Source organism: Triticum dicoccoides, chromosome 3A, assembly GCF_002162155.2.
Source record: "Triticum dicoccoides isolate Atlit2015 ecotype Zavitan chromosome 3A, WEW_v2.0, whole genome shotgun sequence".
Lineage (NCBI taxonomy): Eukaryota > Viridiplantae > Streptophyta > Magnoliopsida > Poales > Poaceae > Triticum > Triticum dicoccoides.
Window position 1 is genome coordinate 291,217,177 of NC_041384.1, and position 19,245 is coordinate 291,236,421.

Below are 19,245 nucleotides of genomic sequence, written 5' to 3' on the forward strand. Positions count from 1 at the left end.
CGGTTGATTCATTTTAATTAAGTTAAGTGTCAAGTTCTCTACCATCGGATATTAACAAATTCCCATCTGCCACATAACCGCGGGCATGGCTTTCGAAAGTTCAAACCCTGCAGGGGTGTCCCAACTTAGCCCATCACAAGCTCTCACGGTCAACGAAGGATATTCGTTCTCCTAGGAAGACCCAATCAGTCTCGGAATCCCGGTTACAAGATATTTTGACAATGGTAAAACAAGACCAGCAAGACCGCCCAATGTGCCGACATCCCGATAGGAGCTGCACATATCTCGTTCTCGGGGCAACACCGGGTAAGCTAAGTGTACAGGTACCAACATAACCCAAGTTGCCAAGGGGCGGTCCCACACGATGCTCTAGTTCGGACCAACACTTAGAGAAGCACTGGCCCAGGGGGGTTAAAATAAGATGACCCTCGGGAGAGCGACTCCCAAGGGAAAAGTAGGTGGTGGTGAGGCAAATGGTAAAACCAAGGTTGGGCCTTGCTGGAGGAGTTTTATTCAAGGCGAACTGTCAAGGGGTCCCCATAACACCCAACCGTGTAAGGAACGCAAAATCAAGGAACATAACACCGGTATGACGAAAACTGGGGCGGCAAGAGTGGAACAAAACACCAGGCATAAGGCCGAGCCTTCCACCCTTTACCAAGTATATAGATGCATTAAAATAAATAAGAGATATTGTGATATCCCAACATATCCATGTTCCAACATGGAACAAACTTCATCTTCACCTGCAACTAGCAACGCTATAAGAAGGGCTGAGCAAAGCGGTAACATGGCCAAACAACGGTTTGCTAGGAAAGGTGGGTTAGAGGCTTGACATGGCAATATGGGAGGCATGATATAGCAAGTGGTAGGTATCACAGCATAGAAATAGATCGAGCAACTAGCAAGAAAAGATAGAAGTGATTTCGAGGTTATGGTCATCTTGCCTGAGATCCCGCAAGGAAGAAGAACTAGTCCATGAAGAAGACAAACGGACGTAGTCGAATGGATCCTCACAAATGCGACGTTATCGGAACCAACCCGAAGAAGCAATACCGGAAAGAAGCAAACAACATAGTAAACAACCATCACATAATCATGGCATGATGCACAACCAAGTATGATGCATGTCCGATTTAATGAAACATGGCATGGCAAAGTGCACAAACAATACTACAAATTAAGTGGAGCTCAATATGCAACGAGTTGCATTTTGTCGGAACACCACATTCAAGTTATTTAGTTCTATCTCGTTTATGTACCCAACAATATTAAATGTTGATTAACATGGAAAGAGGTGAAGCAAATGAAAACTTCCTATCTAGGCAAGTTTAAATGAGGCCGGAAATAACAAATAACAAGTCCGGAAAATCCTCATATGCATATTTTTGGATTAGGTACTGTTCTGCCCTAAACATAATTTTAGAGTTTTTAAACATGCTAGATGAGTGCACCATGTTAAACTAGGCATTTTTCTACCCCATTTAAATATAAAGTTTGTTGGGTTTGGAGCTACGGTTATTTAGTTATGAATTAAATCATTTTAGCATGGCAATAGGCAAAATATAAGCAAACATCATTTTAAACATTTTAAACATGATTGAAAGTTGGATATTATTGAACTAGATGAAATTCTAGTCACATTTCATATATAATTCATTTTAATACGATGCGTGGTTAAAGAGTTATTATATGCGTGAAGTTTAGGGGCTAAACTGCAAAACTGATGTCTCTAGATAAATTAGCAAAATCACAGATGCAAAAAAAACATACATGGGCCGAATCTGGCCGGCCCGAAAAGTGCACAAGAGCGGGGGCTGCTCACCAGGCCTCATGGGCCGGCTGGTGGAGAGGCTGGGCTGCAGCTGGGGAGGCCCATGCGGGCGAGCAGAGAGGAGGCGGGGTCAACTCGCGGCTCGGTCAATCGAGCAGAGCCTCGAGCGAGACGAGTAGGCGAGCACCCGCTCGATGCATAAGATGCTGGTGCCGGCGATGCAGACGACGTTCAATGGCGGTGGCGCGACGCAGAGGCAGGAGAGCAGCGGGCAGCGAGGGGAGGGACTTGGCGCGGCGGCTTGCGGAAGAGCAACAACGACTGGGCGCGGGCGAGGGACATTGCGCTCGAGTCGGACAGGAGGGCACCATCCTCGTCAGGAACCGTCGAATATGATGGCGACAGGGACTGCGGCAGGCAACGACGCAGCTTGGGCGGCGGAGCTGGAGCGAGGGAGGTGGCGGAGCTTGCTGTGGTGGTCGCCGGCGAGAAAGGAAGCAGGGGCTTGCCGGCGGCGTGGCCGGATGCGGAGGACTTGGCGAGGAGCGGGCAGCAGACAGTGGGAATGGGGCGGCGGCTTGGTTGCGGGAACGAGGCCGAGGACATGGGGACTGCGTCGGATCCGGCCGGCGGGAGCCCGTCTCTGAAGATGGTGGCGCCGGCTGACTTCAGGCGCATGGGAAGGGGCACCTGGCGACGATTGTGAGGGAGCTGGAGGGCGATGTGCTCGGGTGCCACGACAGGGAATGGCAGCAGCAGCGGCATCCGAATGGGCTTGACGCCCCGCTGGTCGCCGGCGGGAGCGTAGTCCGTCGAGGCTCGGGAGGAGGGGATCGAGAAGAGGAGGTGGGATGGTGTGGTGCTGAATACGAGGGAGGAAGGAAGCACAGGTTGGCTCAGGATGGATCCCGGTGAGGATGCGGCGGCGGCGGGGTAAGGGACAAATGCCCTAGATTTTAGGGATTGGGCAAGTGGGTCTATATATAGAAAAAGAGAGTTACATTTGGACCCTATGATTAAATAGGATGATTAAATCGGAGGGTTACATGGCTTAGGGGAGTCCAAATAAAAAACTGAGATGCTTTATAGATGTTTGGGGATGAACCGGATCCAACCATGACGACAGTCCGGGTCAGGTCCGGGATAGCTTTTCGGACGCGCGCGCGAGGAGGGCCGCGGATAGACGAGAGAGTTTAGGTTGGGCCTGGTGGTAGGTAGAGGACTGTGCAGAAGGCCTCAGGCTGAGAGAAGAGAAGAGAGAGAGACAGAGACCCGGCAGCCGTTTCCGGAGATCGAAAACGTCCGATGAAAAGACCGGCTACTATTGTTGCTATATTTTAACTTTTGGGCTATCAACCGAGCTCCAAATGCGATGAAACTTGGCAGGCGCAACATAACAAGACCGCACGCCAACTCTCATCCCATTTCGAGAACATTTCCCGGCCACTTATAAAATAGTTTATCAGACGTACCGCGGGCGCGTGCAAGTGTGTCTGGGCTCAGAACGGACAACGAAAAGAAGGAGGAGACCGGGACGGATGCAAGTTTTGAAAACATGATTATGCAATGCACAGGATGACATGACAAGATGCAACACGCAAGCGGATAACATGGCAATGACGGTGAATAACTGGAAGACACCTGGTGCAACGGTCTCGGGGCGTCACAAGTTGTGAGGATCCGTTCGACTATGTTGGTTCGTCTACTTCATGGACTCGTCCTTCTTCCCCGCGGGATCTCTGGCAAGATGACCATTACCCTCAATATCACTTCTATCTTTGCTAGCTAGCTGTTCGTTCTATATCTATGTCGCGCTACCTACCACTTGTTCATCATGCCTCCCATATTGCCATGTCAAGCCTCAAACCCACCTTCCTAGCAAACGTTGTTTGGCTATGTTACCGCTTTTGCGCAACCCCTCTTATAGCATTGTTAGTTGCAGGTGAAGTTGAAGATTGCCCCATGTTGGAACATGATTTTCTTGGGATATCACAATGTCTCTTATTTAATTAATGCATCTATATATACTTGGCAAAGGGTGGAAGGCTCGACCTTATGCCTGGTGTTTTGTTCCACCCTTGCCGCCTTAGTTTCCGTCATGCCGGTGTTATGTTCCTTAATTTTGCGTTCCTTGCATGGTTGGGGTTATGGGACCCCCTTGGCAGTTTGCTTTGAATAAAACTCGTCCAGCAAGGCCCAACCTTGGTTTTACATTTGCCTAACAACCTATAACTTTCCCTTGGGGTCGCGAACCAGAGGGTAAATCTTTATTTTAACCCCCCCCCCTCGGCCAGTGCTCCTCCAAGTGTTGGTCTGAACTGGGCGATGTCAGGCGCCCCCTGGGCAACCAGGGTCTATGCCAACCCGATATCTTGCCCATCCGATGTGCCCTGAGAACGAGATACATGTGACTCCTATCGGGATTTGTTGGCACATCTGGCGGTCTTGCTAGTCTTGTTTTACCATTGTCAAAATGTCTTGTAAACGGGATTCCGAGACTGATCGAGTCTTTCCAAGAGAAGGAATATCCTTCATTGATCATGAGAGCTTGTGATGGGCTAAGTTGGGACACCCCTGCAGGGTATAAACTTTCGAGAGCCATGCCCGCGGTTATGTGGAAGATGGGAATTTGTTAATATCCAGTTGTAGAGAACTTGACACTTGACTTAATTAAAATGCATCAACCGCGTGTGTAGCCGTGATGGTCTCTTTTCGGCAGAGTCCGGGAAGTGAACACGGTTTGGGTTATGTTTGAATGTAAGTAGTTTCAGGATCACTTCTTGATCACTTGTAGCTTCACGACCGTTGCGTGGCTTCTCATCTTACTCTTATTTGTGTATGTTAGCCACCATATTTGCTTAGCGCTTGCTCCAGCTCCACCTCCTTACCTTATCCTACCCATAGTCTTAAATAGTCTTGATATCGCGGGTGTGAGATTGCTGAGTCCTCATGACTCACGGATACTTCCAAAACAGTTGCAGGTGCCGATGATACCAGTGCAAGGTGATGCTACCGAACTCAAGTGGGAGTTCGATGATGACCTTGGTCGTTACTATGTTTCGTTTCATGATGATCATTAGTGGACCCCAGTTGGGACGATCGGGGATCTAGCATTCGGGGTTGTCTTCTTTTATTTTGATTCCGTAGTCGGACCTTGATTTGTACTCTGGATGATGTATGTTTAACTTGTTATTTGTGTGAAGTGGCGATTTTAAGCCAACTATTTGTCCCTTTCCTATTCAGTACATGGGATTGTGTGAAGATTACCCCTCTTGCGACAAAACCACCATGCGGTTATGCCTCTAAGTCATGCCTCGACGTGTGGGAGATATAGCCGCATCGTGGGCATTACAAGTTGGTAACCAGAGCCATCCCCGATGTAGGAGCCCCCTGCTTGATCGAATTCCTGACGTTGATGGGTTTAGAACAAAAAAAATTGAGTCTTAGGAGTATTGAAGGAAATATGCCCTAGAGGAAATAATAAAGTTGTTATTTATATTTCCTTATATCATGATAAATGTTTATTATTTATGCTAGAATTGTATTACCCAGAAACTTAGTACATGTGTTAATACATAGACAAACTGAGTGTCACTAGTATGCCTCTACTTGACTAGCTCATTAATCAAAGATGGTTAAGTTTCCTAGCCATGGACAAAGAGTTTTCATTTCATTAACGAGATCACATCATTAGAGAATGATGTGATTGACTTGACCAATCCCTTAGCTTAGCACGATTATCGTTTAGTTTGTTGCTATTGCTTTCTTCATAACTTATACATGTTCCTATGACTATGATATTATGCAACTCCCAAATACCGGAGGAACACTTAGTGTGTTGTCAAAAGTCACAACATAACTGGGTGGCAATAAAGATGCTCTACAGGTGTCTCCGATGGTGTTTGTTGAGTTGGCATATATCGAGATTAGGATTTGTCACTCCGTGTATCGGAGAGGTATCTCAGGGCCCTCTCGGTAATGCACATCACTATACGCCTTGCAAGCAATGTGACTAATGAGTTAGTTAGGGTATGTTGCATTATGGAACGAGTAAAGAGACTTGCCGATAACGAGATTGAACTAGGTATTGAGATACCGACGGTCGAATCAGGCAAGTAACATACCGATGACAAAGGGAACAAAGTATGTTGTTATGCGGTTTGACCGATAAATATCTTCGTAGAATAAGTAGGAGCCAATATGAGCATCCAGGTTCCGCTATTGGTTATTGACCGGAGATAACTCTCGGTCATGTCTACATAGTTCTTGAACCCGTAGGGTCCGCACGCTTAATGCTTGATGACGATCGGTATTATGAGTTTATGTGTTTTGATTTACCGAAGGTTGTTCTGAGTCCCGAATGAGATCACGGACATGACGAGGATTCTCAAAATGGTCAAGACATAAAGATTGATATATTGAAAGGTTATATTCGGACATCGGAAAGGTTCCGGGGGTCATCGGATAAATACCGGAGTACCGGGGAGTTACCGGAACCCCCCGAGGGGTCAATGGGCCTTCATGGGCCTTAGTGGAAATAGAGGGCAGCAAGGAAGCTGTGGGGCGCGCCCCCCCTAGGCCCAAACCGAATTGTTTTATGGCTTGGGGGCCGGCCCCCTCTTTCCTTCTCCCCTACTCCTCTTTCCTTCCCCTCCTAGTTGGACTAGGAAAAGGGGAACAAACTCCGAGTAGGACTAGGATTCCCCCCTTGGGGCGCACCCTATGAGGCCGCCGGCCCCCTCCCCTTGCTCCTTTATATATGGGGGCAGGGGGCACCCTAGAACAAACAAGTTGACATTGTTTAGCTGTGTGTAGTGCCCCCGTTCACTATAGTCCACCTCAGTCATATCGTTGCAGTGCTTAGGCAAAGCCCTGCGCCGGTAGCTTCATCATCACCGTCATCACGCCGTTGTGCTGGCGAAACTCTCCCTCGACACTCAACTGGATCTAGAGTTCGCGGGACATCACCGAGCTGAACGTGTGCACATCGCAGAGGTGCCATATCTTCGGTGCTACCGCCGGCCACCATCCTAGCACGTTGGTAGAACTAGTCTCGCACAATGAACAGGGTGGCTAGTGGGTGTGTGTTTCTCCAAATTTAGTTGAATCGGATTCAATGAACAGGGTTCTTTCTGAAGATAAAAAGCAATCACTATACCGCGTTGTGCTTTTTGATGCGTAGGTAAGAACGGTTCTTGCTAAGCCCGTAGCAGCCATGTAAAACTTGCAACAACAAAGTAGAGGACGTCTAACTTGTTTTTGCAGGGCATGTTGTGATGTGATATGGTCAAGACGTGATGAGATATAAATTGTTGTATGATATGATCATGTTTTGTTAAAGTTAGCGGCAACTAGCAGGAACTTATGGTTGTCTCTTTATTGCATAAGATGCAAGCGCCATATAATTGCTTTACTTTATCGCTATGCGATAGCAATAGTTGCAAAAGAAATAGTTGGCGAGACGACCATGTGACGACACGTTGATATAGATCAAGATGATGGAGATCATGGTGTCAGGCCGGTAACAATGGGGATCATGACGGTACTTTGGAGATGGACATCAAAGGCACAAGATGATGATGGTCATATCATGTCACATATTTTGATTGCATGTGATGTTTATCCTTTATGCATCTTATTTTGCTTAATACGACGGTAGCATTATGGGATGATCACTTACTAAAATTTCAAGGTATAAGTGTTCTCCCTGAGTATGCACCGTTGCGATAGTTCGTCGTGCCGACACACCACATGATGTTCGTGTGTGATAAGCTCTACGTTCACATACAACGGGTGCACGCCAGTTTTGCACACGCAGAACACTCGGGTTAAACTTGACGAGCCTAGCATATGGAGATATGGCCTCGGAACACTGAGACCGTGATGAAGACATCAATACCATTTTTACACCCACAGCCCCTGCTGCTATACATACTGGACCAATTACTAGAGCTCGTGCACGCCAATTGAATTATCAGGTACTTTCGTTTCTTGGTAACGATTCTAATGTTCATGAGAATATGATGCTGCCTAAATTGGATACGTTTGTTTTGCTTACAAATGAAGGGCCTAGCTTGGACAAGAAAGATGAACCTTGGAGGAAGTTCAAGCATGAAGATGATGGCATGCGCAAGGGGCACAAGAACGGAGTTACAAGTGATGATTCCAGGACTTTGAAGCCACCATAATGAGTGCATGAAGCCTTGGACAAAATATACAAGATGCCACTTCATAAATTTCGTCCAGAGGCTATTCTAGGTGCTGCGTCACCTTATTTTTGGGCCAGTTCCATGTAATTTCGAAATACTTTACTATAGGCAGTTTTTAGAGTCCGTATGTGTGGGGAAACAAGAGTTAGGGTTGGTTTCGGACCCCTCCTCCAAGGGCCACGAAATTCCCCCCTCTCTTCTCCATATATACAGCATCGTTTAGACTTTGGGTTTTGTTTAGATTAAAAGTTCGCCATAGCTGCAACTTCGCGTACTTCGTTTGTGTCCAACGACCAGACCAAGACGTCACAGAACCCCACCTTCATTAATAAAGCTTTCCTCTTTTATTCGCAATATCCAGATTGCTATCTCAGTTTCTTACTTGCTCTTCGTTTGCTCGCAGGAAATAGACACTCGTGGTCAGGTTGATCGTGCTCCGGCGTGGTCAATAACCCTCGGAAGTTGGTTTAGCGATTGCTAAGGCACGACGTCTTCGCACGTTCGTAGTCAGATCGTCAAAGTCGACTCCCACAGAAAACAATATCTATCTCATCGAAACATCGGGACACCTTTGCCTCTATCAAGTCGTATCAGATTTCTAGATTGCTCGGTGAGATTTTACAGTTTTTCGAAGTTTAAATCGAGTCTGTTCTTCATACCTACTGTAACACCCTCGATGCGACTATAGCTCCCACGTGTCGAGGCACGACTTAGAGGCATAATCGCATTGAAGGCATATGTCGCAAGTGAGGTAATCTTCACACAACCCATGTAATACATAAGGGAAAAAGATACATAGTTGGCTTACAATCGCCACTTCACACAATTACATGAATAAAGCATTACATCAACCAACACAATCAAGGTCCGACTAAGGAACCAAAATAGAAGAAGAACCCCAAAAGCGACAAAGGTCCCCGATCGACCCCAACTGGGCTCCACTGCTGATCGGCTAGAACGAAACAACATAAAGGACAAGATCTTCATCGAGCTCCTCCTGAGCTTGGTTGCGTCATCTGCACGGACTCATCGGCACCTGCAAGCTGGTGTTGGAAGTATCTGTGAGCCACGGGGGCTCAGCAATCTCGCACCCTCGCGATCAAGACTATTTAAGCTTATGGGTAAGGTAAAGGTATGAGGTGGAGCTGCAGCAAGCGACTAGCATATATGGTGGCTAACATACGCAAAAGAGAGCGAGAAGAGAAGGCAAAGCACGGTCGATAAAAGTATGATCAAGAAGTGATCCTATAGCAACCTACGTCAAGCATAACTCCAACACCGTGTTCACTTCCCGGACTCCGCCGGAAAGACACCATCACGGTTACACACGCTGTTGATATATTTTAATTAAGGTCAACTTTAGGTTTTCTACAACCGGACGTTAACAAATTCCCATCTTCCCATAACCGCGGGCACGGCTTTCGAAAGTTCAAAACCCTGCAGGGGTGTCCCAACTTAGCCCATCACAAGCTCTCACGGTCAACGAAGGAATAGACCTCCACCCGAGATGTGCCGATCAGACTCGGTATCCCGGTACAACAAGACATTTCGACAGGGTAAAACTAAACCAGCAACACCGCCCGAATGTGCCGACAAATCCCGATAGGAGCTGGACATATCTCTTTCTCAGGGCACACCGGATCATCCAAACTTCCGGTAGGCCAGCCCAGAGTTGCCCCTGGTGGCCACCAGCGGCTGACAAGTTGGACCAACACTCAGAGGAGCACTGGCCCGAGGGCGTAAATAATGATGACCCTTAGGAGCGCGACTCCCAAGGGAAAAGAAAAGGCTAGGTGGCAAATGGTAAAACCAATGTTGGGCATTGCTGGAAGAGCTTTACTTAAGGCGAACTGTCAAGGGGTTCCCATTATAGCCCAACCGTGTGAGGAACGCAAAATCCGGGAACATAACACCGATATGACGGAAACTAGGGCGGCAAGAGTGGAACAAAACACCAGGCATAAGGCCGAGCCTTCCACCCTTTACCAAGTATATAGATGCATTAATTAAACAAGATATATTGTGATATCCCAACAAGTAAACATGTTCCAACAAGGAACGATCTCCATGTTCTAACAAGGAACAAACTTCAATCTTCACCTGCAACTAACAACGCTATAAGAGGGGCTGAGCAAAGCGGTAACATGGCCAAAAAACGGTTTGCTAGGACAAGGTGGGTTAGAGGCTTGGTTCAACAATATAGGAGGCATGATAAGCAAGTGGTAGGTATCGCAGCATAGGCATAGCAAAAGAGCGAGCAACTAAGCAAGCAAAGATAGAAGTGATTTCGAGGGTATGATCATCTTGCCTGAAATCCCGCAAGGAAGAAGAATGAGTACATGAAGAAGATAAACGAACGTAGTCGAACGGATCCTCACAATGCAACGTTATCGGATCCAACCCGAAGAAGCAACACCGGAAAAGAGTAAACAACATAGTAAACAACCACCACATAAACATGGCATGAAACGCAAACAAGTATGATGCATGTCCGGTTTAATGAGGCATGGCATGGCAAAGTGCACAAACAATCCTAAAAATTAAGTGGAGCTCAAACATGCAACGAGTTGCATATTGAAGAAAACACCACATGACTTATTTAGTTCTGTCTCGTTTATGTACCCAACAATATTAAATGTTGTTAGCATGGCAAGAGAGTGAAGCAAAGTAAAACTACCTATCTAGTCAAGTTTAAATGAGGCCGGAAGCAACGAACAGCAATTTCGGTAAATCCCCATATCATATTTTAGATTTGGAACTGTTCTGCCCTAAACACAATTTTAGAGTTGTTTAACATGCAAATAAAGGTCACCATGTTAAACTAGGCAAAATTCCACCCCAATTACATATAAAGTTTATTAAATTCGGAGCTACGGTTGAATAGTTATGAATTAAATCATTTTAACATGGCATAGGAGCAAATTTAACCAAACAACATTTTAAGCATTTTAAACATAGATGAAAGTTGGATATTATTAATCTACACAAAATTCCGAGCAAGTTTCATATATAAAACATTTTAAACCGATGCACGGTTAGTGAGTTATTAGATTCATGAACTAGGAGGACTATTCTGCAAAACTGGCAATCCCTGGATAAATGGGCAAAATCCCTGAGTAGAAAAAAAACATGAATCGGGCCGAACCTGGGCAAGCCCAACAGCAGAAGGAAAAAAAATGGGGCGCTGGGTGCTCTCTCACCACGGGCTTCGGCCCGACTGGAGGGGAAGCAGGCCGAGGCGGGGGCGGCGCGCTGGGCCGGATGGAGCTGGCCTGGGAGGCCAAGGCGGCGCTGGGCCTTGGCGCCTGCGACTGGAGAGGAGGCCTGGCGCTGGCTGCGGGAAGCTGGGCCGGTGATGCTGGGCCTTGGAGCTTCGGCCCATCCGGGGAGGAGGCGGAGGCGCTCGTCTCCCTCGATCCCGATGGGATCCCAGGAGGCAAGGGCGGCGGCGCCCGAGGTCAACGGCGAGGCGGCAGCGGCGGCTTACCGTCGGGGAGGAGCAGAGGAGGCCCCTGAGGTGCGGATCCGGACGGGATCCGTCCGTTTCCGGCCGCGGTGGTGAAGATCCGGCGACGGAGGCAACGAGGCGGCGAGAGTCGGCGCCGGCGACGAGGCTCGGAGGCGGCGGAGGAGGAAGACTCGGGCGGCAGCGAATCTGAGTGGCGGCGGGGAGACTCGGGCGGCGGCGACCGATTGGGCTCCGCGGGTCCGATCCGGGCCCGGCGGGCCTGGCGCGGTGGAGGAGGAGAGAGAGGACGGCGGCGCTGACGTGGCACGCCGTGGTTGGTCGCGGCGGGCGGCGCGGACATGTCCGGCGCGGGAAGAAACGTCCGGCGGCGCGGATCTGAGAATTTTTTAGGGTTAGGGGAAGAATGAACCGCGAATTTCGGAGGGGGTGTATATATAGGCATAGAGGGAGCTAGGAGAGTCCAAATGAGGTGCGGTTTTCGGCCACGCGATCGTGATCGAACGACCGAGATGATGGAGGAGACTTAGGTGGGTTTTGGGCCAAATTGGAAGGGTGTTGAGCTGCAACACACACGAGGCCTTCTCGGTCCCTCGGTTAACCGTTGGAGTATCAAACGAAGTCCAAATGATATGAAACTTGACAGGCGGTCTACCGGTAGTAAACCAAGGCCGCTTGCCAAGTCTCGGTTCAATCCGGAAATGTTCAATCCCCACACACAAAAAAAGCTCAAAATGACCACCGGAGGAGAACGAAGCGCCGGAATGCAAAACGAACAATGGGGAAAATGCTCGGATGCATGAGACGAACACGTATGCAAATGAAATGCGCATGATGACATGATATGCAATGCATGACACGCAAGCAATGAGAAGGCAACAACAGCGAATAACTGAACGACACCTGGCACATCGGTCTCGGGGCGTTACAACACTCCACCACTACGAGAGGATCTCGTCCCGAGATCTAGAATGGCACCGGAGTGAAAAACGGAGGAGAAAGAGAATAGGTAAAACTAAGTTGCTTCTTTGACAAACGAGTGAAACCACAAACCTTGAAAAGGTTAAGCCATTTCGAGAAAAGAATACAATGGGGATGAACAAAATTGAAAACACACCGATAGGAAGGAGGAACAAAGAAGAACAAATTTGTATAGCGCTCCGGTTGGGAAGAGATGCGAGACTTGATAAGGCAAAAAGAACTTGAGCAAAAGGGCATAACACTCCGGTTAAATGGATAAACCAAGAAAAGAACATGCTCTTGACAAGAGCAAGAAGAAGGTTTGAAGAGAGCAACAACACAATGCCTCCGGGAGAAACAAATAGAAGATAGATAATTGAAATAAAAGAATGTTGAAGAAAATGCCAACTTTTGCCACAAAAGAGTTTGAAAAGGCATCTTAAGGATAAGGGTCGAACGGAGTTATTGGAAAGCCAACAACGAAAGAATAAACTTGATATGGTCTTATGGAGTACATCTCAAATTATGAGGTGACAACCTGCCACTCACGGGAAAAGAATTGTATTGGCATGAATAAGGAGACAAGAAGCTTATCGCCGGAAGGATAAAGAAGAGCTTGGGTCATTTATAAACAACATAGATAGCAACAAGCCATAGGGAAGGCTTTAGGTGAAATATAACCCAAGATAATTCCAATGACGAGATTGATGGATTTAAAATACCTCATTCATAACAACATGTGAGTTATGAAACATGAACTCAAATCATTAAGAATGACGTAAGACCACCTCCAAAGATACGGTAGAAAGAAATTGTACTCCGGATAGCAAGATCAAGAAAGCTTGATCTCCTTTGAAAAGAATCTCGATGAACACTTCGAAAAGGAAATAAATCCTCTATGAACCAACAAGTGGAACCTTCATGAAGAACTCCGGTAACAAAAGGATGATCAAACGGAAAGAAAGGGTAGTTGAAAACACAAGGTGGAACCTTGTACAGATTTAGATAGATCTCCGTGATTACATAATTGCGAGAGCTTGGAACTCCAGGAAAGAAAAAAAATGAGCACTTGAAACAAGAATAAGTATGACGAACCACTCCGGAAAACAAGAATTGAATAAACTCGATGAAACAAGAATAAGAATTACATTATGCGTATCCTTCACCAATTTAAAATTGATGACAAACAACGGATTTGGCATACTACTTATTCTCGAAGAAAGGATTAAGATAGATATCGCGCCAACTTGAGAAGGTCTTCAACGAAACACCGGTGGAATCGAAACAACGGATGAATTGATAAGTAAGAGAACTCTTGAACGAACCACCGTTAGAATTAAAATAAATGAAGTAAAGGGATGAATCACCGGTTAGAATTAGCAAATACACGAAGATGCTTGAGAGGATTTAGATACATGAGAACGACGAGATCACGAGCCGATTAAAGATCACTTGAACGAAGCACCGGTATGATTTAGGGTATGCAAGCTGAAAGCTGGACTGAATCAATCTTAGATGATGGGCTCCGGATAATCCGACAGAAAAATACTCTGAATTACTCCAGATGAGTGAAAAGAATTCTGACAATCGAAAACAACTATGAGAGGTTCATATTGCTAGAACCATGAATCTTGAAGAGAAAGGAGCAAGATTAAAGAGAAACACTTCTTCGGTCTTCAAAATATGAGAATGATGATGATAAACACCATCAAGAATCGTTTAGGCACTACGGAAGAATCAAAAGCGAAGAGATTGAGCCAACGATGAAAAGAATTCGACAGATCTTGGAGGGAGGCATTTGACTGATGATAAATCATTCTTACGTCAAACTTCAAAAAGAAGATTTGAGGATAGCTCCGGGAAAAATAAGAAGAGTCAGGTAAGATCCTGGGAAAAGACCTGTGGGCTAGGGCCCACTGAAAAGAAACACCGTTGAACGATTTGAGAGAGAAAACACCGATTGAATTAAATGGCTTGAATGAGATAACAACCTCAAAAGATCTTGAATGAATGCAGAGTGGAAAACACGAATCTTCTGAGATATCTTGAGCACTCGGGAACAATTAAATGGTGAGAAGTGAATGAATATGAGGTGCACCGGCATGAGAAGATATTTGAAACAAGGAAAAAGATATGATCAACACCGAAAGCTTGAATTGGTTCCACCGGAGAAGAAAAGAATGAAGAATGACGAACTAGTAGAACATCTCCTTGAGAACCACCGGGTAAGAATATTGACGAAAAAGAATGGAGTGACTTCACATGAATTGAATGGATACCCGATGAAGAAATCTGGGTCCTCGAAGAAACAAAAAGGAAGGGAGGGTGGGAAAATGAAAGACAACTTGGAGATGGATGAAACGAACGCCGTTGAGAGAGCTGATACTTGATCTTGCAGATGTTGAAATGATCGGATCCACTTGAGGAGAGACACACCGGTTGAAAAGAAATTGAAATGAGAAACTCGATGATTGAAAAGGATTAGTATTCACATAGGAATATGAGAACACCATTTGGGGAAGGTATGGAATCAACATTTGACTTCGAAGCAACTCGAATACCACAACTCAATACAAAAACAAAGGGATTGGCTTGCAGAATAAGCCGGAACAAACATATGATAGAGATTTCGTCCGAAGTTTTCGTGGTGGGGCCTACACGGGCTCGATCGTACAGCACCATCATGTACAAGGCAGTGCACATGACATACGAAGCGTCCCCGAGTCGGCATAGCCAAGGACTCTTTAAGACACAATGAGACCACTGTAAAACCGACCGTGAATAGGCGGACCACTAGACGTCGAACCCCAATTTCATATCATACATCTGTCGGAAAGATATCCTAAGAGCTACTTGAATTCCCACTTATAAACTCCCGAAACTTTCCCAGTTATGCAATCAGGTGTTGGGGATACAAGGGAAGCATAATATCTCACCCAAATCTAGCAAATCCTACATTCAGTTGTATCCATCCTTCAACACATAACCAAGAAACCTTCGGAAATCATCTACCTCAACCTTCGAAAAGCATCCGTTATACAAGTTATGGCGATACTCCCGAACTCCCGCCCCAGTACTGGGTGGCGTCGAGGTTATCTCACCAACGAACTGCATAAAAGAGATTTTCGATGTCGGCGTACTAAACTCAGGTATTCTAGAACTGCAACGATAAAATTATGACGACAACACCTCAGACCTCAACTCCCCGGGACACTTCCACTAAACCCCTGACAGGAGGCACCAAGACAATGTTCTCATCATAAAACCATCAAAACGATTCCAAGATACCCGCGTGATCCTAAAAAAAATTTAGTGAAATTTTGAGAAGAGAATAGTCAAAACTCTACGTCAGGAAGCCTTACCAGAGCGATGAAGGGACTGGGGAGTAAAAAGAATTCCTAAACTCTCCGATATACAATTCCTAGAAGACTCAAAACATTTTTCTAGACACAACTCGGCCTCTAATAACAATCAAGCAATGGGGCTCCTAAGGTCGGGGAAGGCTCTGATACCAACTTGTAACACCCTCGATGCGACTATAGCTCCCACGTGTCGAGGCACGACTTAGAGGCATAATCGCATTGAAGGCATATGTCGCAAGTGAGGTAATCTTCACACAACCCATGTATACATAAGGGAAAAAGATACATAGTTGGCTTACAATCGCCACTTCACACAATTACATGAATAAAGCATTACATCAACCAACACAATCAAGGTCCGACTAAGGAACCAAAATAAAAGAAGAACCCCAAAAGCGACAAAGGTCCCCGATCGACCCCAACTGGGCTCCACTACTAATCAGCTAGAACGAAACAACATAAAGGACAAGATCTTCATCGAGCTCCTCCTGAGCTTGGTTGCGTCATCTGCACGGACTCATCGGCACCTGCAAGCTGGTGTTGGAAGTATCTGTGAGCCAAGGGGGCTCAACAATCTCGCACCCTCGCGATCAAGACTATTTAAGCTTATGGGTAAGGTAAAGGTATGAGGTGGAGCTGCAGCAAGCGACTAGCATATATGGTGGCTAACATACGCAAAAGAGAGCAAGAAGAGAAGGCAAAGCACGGTCGATAAAAGTATGATCAAGAAGTGATCCTATAACAACCTACGTCAAGCATAACTCCAACACCGTGTTCACTTCCCGGACTCCGCCGGAAAGAGACCATCACGGTTACACACGCTGTTGATATATTTTAATTAAGGTCAACTTTAGGTTTTCTACAACCGGACGTTAACAAATTCCCATCTGCCCATAACCGCGGGCACGGCTTTCGAAAGTTCAAAACCCTGCAGGGGTGTCCCAACTTAGCCCATCACAAGCTCTCACGGTCAACGAAGGAATAGACCTCCACCCGAGACGTGCCGATCAGACTCGGTATCCCGGTACAACAAGACATTTCGACAGGGTAAAACTATACCAGCAACACCGCCCGAATGTGCCGACAAATCCCGATAGAAGCTGCACATATCTCTTTCTCAGGGCACACCGGATCGTCCAAACTTCCGGTAGGCCAGCCCAGAGTTGCCCCTTGTGGCCACCGGTGGCTGACAAGTTGGACCAACACTCAGAGGAGCACTGGCCCGAGGGGGTAAATAATGATGACCCTTAGGAGCGCGACTCCCAAGGGAAAAGAAAAGGCTAGGTGGCAAATGGTAAAACCAATATTGGGCATTGCTGGAAGAGCTTTACTTAAGGCGAACTGTCAAGGGGTTCCCATTATAGCCCAACCGCGTGAGGAACGCAAAATCCGGGAACATAACACTGATATGACGGAAACTAGGGCGGCAAGAGTGGAACAAAACACCAGGCATAAGGCCGAGCCTTCCACCCTTTACCAAGTATATAGATGCATTAATTAAACAAGATATATTGTGATATCCCAACAAGTAAACATGTTCCAACAAGGAATGATCTCCATGTTCTAACAAGGAACAAACGTCAATCTTCACCTGCAACTAACAACGCTATAAGAGGGGCTGAGCGAAGCGGTAACATGGCCAAACAACGGTTTGCTAGGACAAGGTGGATTAGAGGCTTGGTTCAACAATATAGGAGGCATGATAAGCAAGTGGTAGGTATCGCAGCATAGGCATAGCAAAAGAGCGAGCAACTAAGCAAGCAAAGATAGAAGTGATTTCGAGGGTATGATCATCTTGCCTGAAATCCCGCAAGGAAGAAGAACGAGTACATGAAGAAGATAAACAGACGTAGTCGAACGGATCCTCACAATGCAACGTTATCAGATCCAACCCGAAGAAGCAACACCGGAAAAGAGCAAACAACATAGTAAACAACCACCACATAAACATGGCATGAAACGCAAACAAGTATGATGCATGTCCGGTTTAATGAGGCATGGCATGGCAAAGTGCACAAACAATCCTACAAATTAAGTGGAGCTCAAACATGCAACGAGTTGCATATTGAAGAAAACACCACATGACTTATTTAGTCCTCTCTCGTTTATGTACCCAACAATATTAAATGTTTTTATCATGGCAAGAGAGTGAAGCAAAGTAAAACTACCTATCCAGTCAAGTTTAAATGAGGCCGGAAGCAACGAACAACAAGTCCGGTAAATCCCCATAGCATATTTTAGATTTGGAACTGTTCTGCTCTAAACACAATTTTAGAGTTGTTTAACATGCAAATAAAGGTCACCATGTTAAACTAGGCAAAATTCCACCCCAATTACATATAAAGTTTATTAAATTCGGAGCTACGGTTTAATAGTTATGAATTAAATCATTTTAACATGGCATAGGAGCAAATTTAACCAAACAACATTTTAAGCATTTTAAACATAGATGAAAGTTGGATATTATTAATCTACACAAAATTCCGAGCAAGTTTCATATATAAAACATTTTAAACCGATGCACGGTTAGTGAGTTATTAGATGCATGAACTAGGAGGACTATTCTACAAAACTGGCAATCCCTGGATAAATGGGCAAAATCGCTCAGTAGAAAAAAAAACATGAATCGGGCCGAACTTGGGCAAGCCCAACAGCAGAAGGAAAAAAAATGGGGCGCTGGGTGCTCTCTCACCACGGGCTTCGGCCCGGCTGGAGGGGAAGCAGGCCGAGGCAGGGGCGGCGCGCTGGGCCGGATGGAGCTGGCCTGGGAGGCCAAGGCGGCGCTGGGCCTTGGCGCCTGCGACTGGAGAGGAGGCCTGGCGCTGGCTGCGGGAAGCTGGGCCGGCGATGCTGGGCCTTGGAGCTTCGGCCCATCCGGGGAGGAGGCGGAGGCGCTCGTCTCCCTCGATCCCGATGGGATCCCAGGAGGCAAGGGCGGCGGCGCCCGAGGTCAACGGCGAGGCGGCAGCGGCGGCTTGCCGTCGGGGAGGAGCAGAGGAGGCCCCTGAGGTGCGGATCCGGATGGGATCCGTCCGTTTCCGGCCGCGGTGGTGAAGATCCGGCGACGGAGGCAACGAGGCGGCGAGAGTCGGCACCGGCGACGACGCTCGGAGGCGGCGGCGGAGGAAGACAAGGGCGGCGGCGGATCTGAGTGGCGGCGGGGAGACTCGGGCGGCGGCGACCGATTGGGCTCCGCGGGTCCGATCCGGGCCCTGCGGGCCTGGCGCGGTGGAGGAGGAGAGAGAGGACGGCGGCGCTGACATGGCACACCGTGGTTGGTCGCGGCGGGCGGCGCGGACATGTCCGGCATGGGAAGAAACGTCCGGCGGCGCGGATCTGAGAATTTTTTAGGGTTAGGGGAAGAATGAACCGTGAATTTCGGAGGGGGTGTATATATAGGCATAGAGGGAGCTAGGAGAGTCCAAATGAGGTGCGGTTTTCGGCCACGCGATCGTGATTGAATGAACAAGATGA